General features: G+C 39.8%; 1 protein-coding gene and 1 non-coding gene across 2 annotated transcripts in view; one reads left to right on the forward strand and one right to left on the reverse strand.

Annotated features, from left to right (window-relative positions):
* DNER (delta/notch like EGF repeat containing) overlaps positions 1–8,188 on the reverse strand; it is a 356,232-nt gene that overhangs the window by 270,713 nt on the left and 77,331 nt on the right. The window lies entirely within an intron of this gene.
* LOC138174483 (U6 spliceosomal RNA) lies at positions 2,266–2,370 on the forward strand. Its single transcript, XR_011171737.1, has one exon. It is a non-coding gene; the product is annotated as a U6 spliceosomal RNA (small nuclear RNA).

The following is an 8,188-nucleotide window of genomic DNA, read 5'->3' on the forward strand; positions in this document are numbered from 1 at the left end:
AGAGAGAGAGAGAGAGAGGGAGGGAGGGAGAGAGAGAGGGAGGGAGGCAGGGAGGAGAGGAGAGGAGAGGAGAGGAGAGGAGAGGAGAGGAGAGGAGAGGAGAGGAGAGAGAAGTTAACATGTTCCAGGAAAGTTAAACCACCACTACTACCACTTTGATGTCCATATCTCCTCAGATTTTGGCAAAGAAAGCCCAGGCCCTTGAACCAAAGAGCTTTGGGAATATCAATGCTTCCAATCTAGGGTTTGCAGACACTATCCTAAGTAGCAACCTCTATGGAGATGCAGCCTGGACACTGCTCCTGAAGGTGCTACAACCCCTATGGAACACCCAGAAAAGAACATTCTTGCTACCACAGTCTTTAGCACTGTCGGAGGGTTCCAACATCAGAAACTGACATGGTTCTATCATTGAAAATGGTATTACAGAAGAGACCTCACCATCTTCTTGCCATTGTACTCTAAGGACCACAGGACATTTCCATCTAATTTGAAGCTGAAGTCTTCCATGTATTGTTGTCTCCTCCATTAGAAAATGACCTTCTCAAGAGCAGGGATTGTCTAAGTGTTTGTTCGTTTGTTCATTCGTTCATTCATTTATACCACAGCAGTCAGACTTAGAGTCATTATAGTTAAGACTGAATCAGTGAAGGGTGAGGTCACATGGGGCAGCTGGAGAAAAGTCAGCTAATTTGAGGAGACACAGAGCCACAAGGAGAAAGGGGGAACAGATAAATAGGAGGGAAAGCGTGATGCCATAGAAAACTCTACATTTGGATCCTGACTCTGACAAGTGATTTCCTGTGCCTGGACCCCAGGTGCTTCACTGACGACAGCTGAAGAGTGCTGGACTGAGAATCAGGAGGACCTGAGTTTGAATTCTACCTCAGAAACTTACTTGCTGGGTGATCCCAAAATCTGTGAAATGGGGATAGGAACAGCACCTGCCTCTCACAGGTGTTGCGAGCATCCAGTGAGATACAGAAAGTGCTATATAAAGGTGAGCTAATCTCAGCAGCACTTAGCACGGTGCCTGGCACAGAGTAGGCCCTAAGAAATGTTTGTTGACTGATTGATTCAGCACAAAATACAGGGCTGGGAGGAGGTGATCTCTAAGGTCCCAGACAGAAATCCCAAGATCCTACGTAGGTGAAATACAGGTTTCCCTTCTATCACCTGCTTCCTCCACTGGCCTCTCTCCTTTGGTTTTGGAGGGTTACTTCCCAAGCGAACATTCAAGAAAGTTTGCTCTGATCAGTCAGCTGATTTTCTGGTGACCGTTGGGTGCATTATCAGAAGAGACAATGCTGACATTGACACTGGTGTGTCTGAACACTGTACTTTAGATGCACCATTTCATCTCTTGGCTTCTTACCAATGAAAGGCATTAAGGATAGAGACTGTTTACATCTTGTTTTTACAGCACCACAACCTAGTACAATGCCAAGCACACAACAGGCACTTAATTTAAAGCTTATTGAATTGAATTTAGTTCTCCCTCCAAGAAAGAGAAAGGCATTTATTTCACTAGGGTTTGAAATGTAAGAATGGAGTTGATTTATATACTCAATCCAGCCACCCCACCCCACTTAGAGTAAGTGTGGGGGTAGATCTTTCAATCAATCTCAGTCATAGGTTTTATATCAAGTGCTAAAAGTACTTGGAACTGGAAATAACATTGCACTAGAAGTGCTAGGAGAGGCCTGGGAAGCTTGGTCATGATCCAGGGTTTTTCGATAAATTAGGAAGCTAGTTTATAAATAGAGTCATCTGAAAGATTGGAGCAAGCCTAGCTTTCCAGTAAAACCCCTGAGGGGAAACTGCCTAGGGAAGAAGGAAGCCTTGGCCAGCTTTCATTCCTCACCCTCCTTTGGCCAAAGAAGGATCACGTAAGCTTTAAAGAGTCCAGAGGATTCTGGACTTCCATCTTCCCACCAGTGTCCTTGCAATGTCCCATATAAATAGATGGCAATATCTGAATTGGAAGCCAAGAACATACTAGATGTGGACTTGTGACTCTCCAAAAAGCCCAGTCTAAGGAGAACTTTGGTAGAAAAGGACTTCTAGCCAGCAAGGGTTATGAGTTACCTCTTTGCTACATGTGCTCTTTAAGCTTGATTCCATTTTCCCCGGGACTCTCTTTGTAGTTATGGGAGATGGTATCATAGATGTTTAGGGGTATGTCTTTAGCAACTGTTCTTATGGAAACATCTTAGTAAATACTCCTTTCTGAAAACCACAGAAATATCCCTTTCTAAAAACTATATATGCTTAGCTGTGTATATATTCAAATTGGAATGATAGGGAGAGGAATAGCATGACCCCTTCAAAAGAACAACATGCAAAGTGATAGAAAATTGCAGGTCTTTAAAATAGTTGATAGAAAAACAGATAGGTGATTAATAGGTAGAACAATTAATAGATAATAGAAAATAGATAAGTGACAATAAATAAATGATAAATAATAGTTGATAGATAATAGAAAAAGATGACAAGTGATAGAAAATATATGATAAATGATAGAAAAATAGATAGATGATAGATGACAGAGAGATGATATAAAATATTGATAAGTAGGTAAATGATAGAAATTGATAGATAATAGAAAAATAAATGACATGATAGAAAATAGAAGGCAAATGATAGAAAAACAGGTAGAAGACAGACAGAAGGATAGATAGATAGATAGATAGATAGATAGATAGATAGATAGATAGATAGATAGATAGATAGATAAAAGGTACATATGGCCAGCTGACTAAAATAGTTCTTAACTGATAATCTTGGGAAAGAAGATCACTGGCCATGACCAGAGCTGATGGAATTAGAGAATCACTTCTAACTCCTTAAGGGTACCCCTGTAATTCTGAGGGGAGATTTAACCTTGCTCCAGCACTTCAGACTCCTCTGTGAGAATTGGAATTGGACTGAGGGACCTCGAAACCTCTATGGACCACATAAGCTAAGAAACATCAACAAAAGTCACCAAGATTCCAAGGTGAATTCAGATGACTATAAACTCAACTAAACTCATTTATCCAGTGACACAGGTATTCCACAACCTGAGTTTTCTCAGATAAAAACTGAAGCTTTTCCCTTTAAATATAGATTTTTTTATTCCAAACATTTTTTACAGACTTAGTTCTAAAATCCAATACTCCTGAGAAAAATTTCAACTTTTTCATGATGACCTCAACTCATCATAATGAGCATTCACTATGATAAAGCAATATTCTAAAGGGTTTTAAGGATGAACCAGGCCATTAGCCCCATATGCTAACTGACAGCAACTGCTATGTTCATGAGTTCTTGGATGTGCTATTTATAGACTGTTCTCTCTCCTTCCTCAATGTCAGACCATCAGTTGATAATTCTTATCTCCCTCTAGAATCTCCCTTTTTCATCAGCTGGGGACTAGAAAACTAAATAATTAAGCTTCTCAGAGCTGTGCATCAAACAGGAGTAAATAAGAGCTAAGAGAGTTTGTGAAGGCCTCCTCCATGAAGATAATAGATATACTCTCTAATCTGGGCTACCTAGAGTCCTTTCTTCTGACTTCATCATTTTGGTCTATTATCCAGATAGGTGAAGCTATAGATAAATCACCTTCATTTATGTTGCCATGGCTCCAAGTCCTTGTTACATTGGCCAAAGAAAAGGTGGCACATCTGTTCCCTTAAAGGAAAATAGACATTTTTAAAGAACTGAGTCTGGTTTTACTAGCAGTTTTCTAGATCTATTAGGGGTAAGGGAGAAAGAGAATGAAAAAGAATAGAAGAATAAAATTAAATAAAAGGCAATAGACACATTGTAAGGGCAATCATCTCATACAAAATAATCCAAAATGGAAATAAAAAGAAAAAAGGTGGTTTTTTTCCATAACATTTTTTTTTCTTTCTTTAATGGGATCACATTGGGAATAAAAGACTTTTCCTTTCTTTCAAGGACATAAGCATGCTAGTCGGCTCCCTCTGGTGGAATATTGATTTTTAGAGCACATCATACCATGAAGTCTATATTTCCCCAGAGGGAAAGCCAGACTACCACCTGCACACAAACCCTTGGTAGTCCAGCATCAGGGTCAAGAGACAGGAAAGAATGGGGAAAAAAGAAAGAGCCAAAGTCAGAATCAAAAGGATACCACTGAGGAAGGAGAAGTAAATCACCAATGAGAAGGGTTCAAAGTCACCATTGCCTTGGCTTTTACATATTCTTTACTGAAGTGTATCATTGTTATGTTATATCCCTGTTCTTTGATGGGTTTTCCCAGTAATGGGCTACCATATGTCCCAAGGATGGATTTGGGAAATTGTGCAGAACATCGCACAGAAATTGCTACAATTTCCTAAAATTCTCTTTTCTAATCATAACAGGTATTTGCATTTCCACTTCCAGAGAGCCTTCCCCAGGGAGTTTTTCTTCTCGAACACTAGAAAATATCCCTTCTCCAAGACACTGAGCCTTTGTATCCTAACACCATCTCCAATCAAAGATTCCAGATCATGGAAGGAGAGCAAGTGAGAGCTGTGATGTGGTTGTTAACTAGGAGTGAAAGTTAAGCTTCCCAAGGCCAGGGACTTCAGAAAATTTAACACATGACAAAAAATTTGTGACTGAAATCTGTTAGAAGGACAATGTAGCTGACCTCCAAGCAGCAGGTTTGTAGACATACAACACTATGTGTCTTCACCTGATCAATGACTGAGTCATTGAATTTGATCTTGGAAATCCTCCAGAGATCATCTGATCCAACCCCCTGCCTGCAGTCCAGTGATGCTCAAACTATGCAGGACAAATAGTTTTCTGAGCATTTGGTTTGTTAAACTCTTCAGAAAAAGAAATTCCCTGGTAGTCCTTTAAAGAAAGAGTTAAGAATTTGCTCTATACCTCTAGCCTAAACCTCACTCCAGGGTATCCACTCATCTTTTTAAACTCAAAGATACAAAATAGATAGTGTCTAGCTACTAATAAGTCTAGTGAAAGGATTTCTTCCTGACATGTACAAAGAGACTCCTGACACTCTGATATTCATACTGGCACAGGGGCAACATGGTGGATTTGGAAGTTCAGTCCAGTTCAATCCAACAAGCCTTTAGAAAGATCACTACACTTGGACTCTAGGCCCTGAATTTCAGACCAAACTGACACTTGAATCCATTTCAACCAGCACTTATTTGGTGCCAACTAGGTGTAGGGAACTGCCAAAGGTGCTGAAGATACAAAGACAAAAAGATGGGGTCAAAAAGTCACAAGGGAACACAGAGAACAACCCTTCCACTTTACAGATGAGGAAACTGAGGCCCAAGTAGGTTAAGAGGCTTTCCCAAGTTCACATATCAATCTCTGCCCTCAAGAAATTATAGTCTAGGGGCGGCCAGGTGGTGCAGTAAGAGCACCGGCCCCAGAGTCGGGATGACCTGGGATCAAATCTGATACTTAGCACCATACCCAGAAATAACTGGTCATGTAACCTTGAGCAAGTTACTTAACCCCAATTGCTTTAAAAAAAAAAGAAATTATAGTCTACTGTGGGAATAGCACATGAACAGATGAGTAAACACAAGGTGATTTGGGGAAGGAGATAGTATTTACAAGTGGCAGAAGTCAGAGAACATTCTTAGGGGCACTAAGCTGATCCTTAAAGGAAGCTAAGGATTCTGAACAGTGGGGGTGAAGAAGGGGTGCATTCCAAGTATAGGAGATAGCTTGTGTAAAATAATGGAGTCAGAAGATGGAATAAAGTCAAGCTCAGGAAATCTCAAGTAAGCCAATTTGTCTGAGAACATCAAAAGTGGAAAGAGCAGTGATGGGAAGAAAGCCTAGAGAGGTAGGCTGGAGTCCTTTAAAGTTCAAGCTGAATAATTTCTATTTTATTATTAGTGCAATGGAGAGCCATTAAAGCCTCTTAAACAAGTGTATGACATGGTCATATCTATGTTGAAAGATTAAACTGTTATGTGGAAGATGGATTTAGTGGAGTGAGAGATCAGCTAGCAAGCTATTATAATAGTCCTGCTAAGAGGATATAAGACCCTAAAGCAGGGTTATATTGGCCACATGAACGAAGAGAAGGAAAAGATTCAGAAGATGTATAGAAATAAAATCAGGCTTGTAACTCAATTGGACATGGTGGGTAAGGGAGAAAGAAGAGTTAAGAATGAATCTGAGGGTGTAAATCTGGGTAACTACATGGATGTCGATATACTCAACAGAAACAGAGACATTTCAGTAGAAAGGTTCCTAGTGTGTACTGAGATAAATTAAAATTTCTCAAAGCCTCAATGTTCATATATGTAAAATGGGGATAATAATACTTAGATCTTCTAGGTTTCCCAAAAAGGCATATGTATAGGATAACCATATTCACTGAACCAAAAATTAGAAGGCTCAGGGAATAAGTTTTTCCATGGCAATATAGTCATTAAGTACTAGAGTCGGAATTCAAACACAAGCATCCTCACTCTGAATCCAGAGATCATTCTATTAAATCATACCTCTTCTAAGCTACTTGACCTTGACCAAGACATTTAATTTCTTAGAGCCTTAGTTTCCTTACTTGTAAAATGGAGACACTGCCCATAACCCCACCTCACAGAATTATCCCAAGGAGAATAAGATGTATGAAAGTTTATTGTCAACTACAAAGCACCAATCAAATGTAAGATGATCCTATCTATGTTGCTGACCTTCTAGGTGAAACTGGGGAGGTATCTAGACTCTGATTCTTCTTACCTGGGCTTCACAGGATAATTGTGAAAGGAAGTTGAATGGTACCCAATGGTCACATAATAGTGTTCTACATTTTCATATTCTAATATCCTTCAGGTTAAGTTCTGATGACTAAATCACACACACACACACACACACACACACACACACACACACTCACACACACATCAGCTTTATCGTGGAGGTTGCAAAGAAGACAAATCCATGGCAGTAATCACAAATTATCACCTGATAAGTTCCAAGAAGCCAAATCAACACTTGAGAATTTTTTAAAAACACACACAGATGGCCTCCAAACCAAAATAGATGAAGCTTTCACAGTTTAATTCAGAATCCAAAGTAACAAAATTAATCAGTTAAATAAGCATAAACTGTGGTCACATTTTGCTGATGCCAACCAAGCATATCCTGTATATTTGCGCAGTTGTGAAATGAATGGCACCCACAGGAGAAGGGCTGAGTAAACCAAGTTGGAATTACAAAAAAAGGTGTGTTATACACCTGGCAAATACTTGTTATGCAACCTGGAAGGACAGGGACTCAAAACAGCACAAATAGACCAAATTTTAAAACAAATTTCAACAGACTTCATTGTCAAAATAAACAGGGAAAATACACTCTCCTTTCAGAGGTTGACTCACACAATTCTCTGCTAGTACCCATTCCCAGAGTTGAGAATTAAATCATTTCCATCTGCCTACATAAGCACATATGTACCTCAGTAGTGGGCAACTGGGTGATGCAGTGGAAAGAATGCCAGAAGACTCATCTTCCTAAGTTCAAATCTGGCTTCAGATATATGCTCGCTCTGTGACCCTGGACAAGTCACTTAACTCTGTTTGCCTCAGTTTCCTCATCTATGAAATGAACTGGAAAGGGAAATGGCAAACCACATCTTTGCCACGAAAGTCACACAAAGGGCCACAAAGAGTCAGACATGACTGAAATGACTGAACAACAACCCCAGCAGTATCTATAAGTAGATTAAAAATTCAAGTTTTCCTATATTTAAACAATGGCAATGGCGCCTTGCCTCCTTGTTTCAGCTATCACATTCCATTTTTGAAGATATTTTTAAAAGGTCTTTGGATTAGAAGCAGCTGGTAGGTACAGTGGATAGAGCACTAAATCTGGAGTCAAGGTGATCTGGGTTCAAATCCAGCCTCAGACATTTACTAGCATGTGACCAATAGCAAGTAAATTAATCTCTCTTTGCCTTAGTTTTCTTATATGTAAAAATTGAGGTAATTGGGGAGGCTAGGTGGGGCAGTGAATGGAGCACTAGTCCTGGAGTCTAGAGGACCTGAGTTCAAATGTGGCCTCAGACACTTAACACTTATTAGCCATGTGACCTTGGGCAAGTCACTTAACCCCAATTGCCCTGCCTTCCCCACTACAAAAAGAAAAAGAAAGAAGGAAGGAAGGAAGGAAGGAAGGAAGGAAGGAAGGAAGGAAGGAA

This window comes from Petaurus breviceps, unplaced genomic scaffold (genome assembly GCF_028583685.1).
Source record: "Petaurus breviceps papuanus isolate PSGF00001 unplaced genomic scaffold, PetGlider_PUasm1.0 688, whole genome shotgun sequence".
Classification (NCBI taxonomy): domain Eukaryota; kingdom Metazoa; phylum Chordata; class Mammalia; order Diprotodontia; family Petauridae; genus Petaurus; species Petaurus breviceps.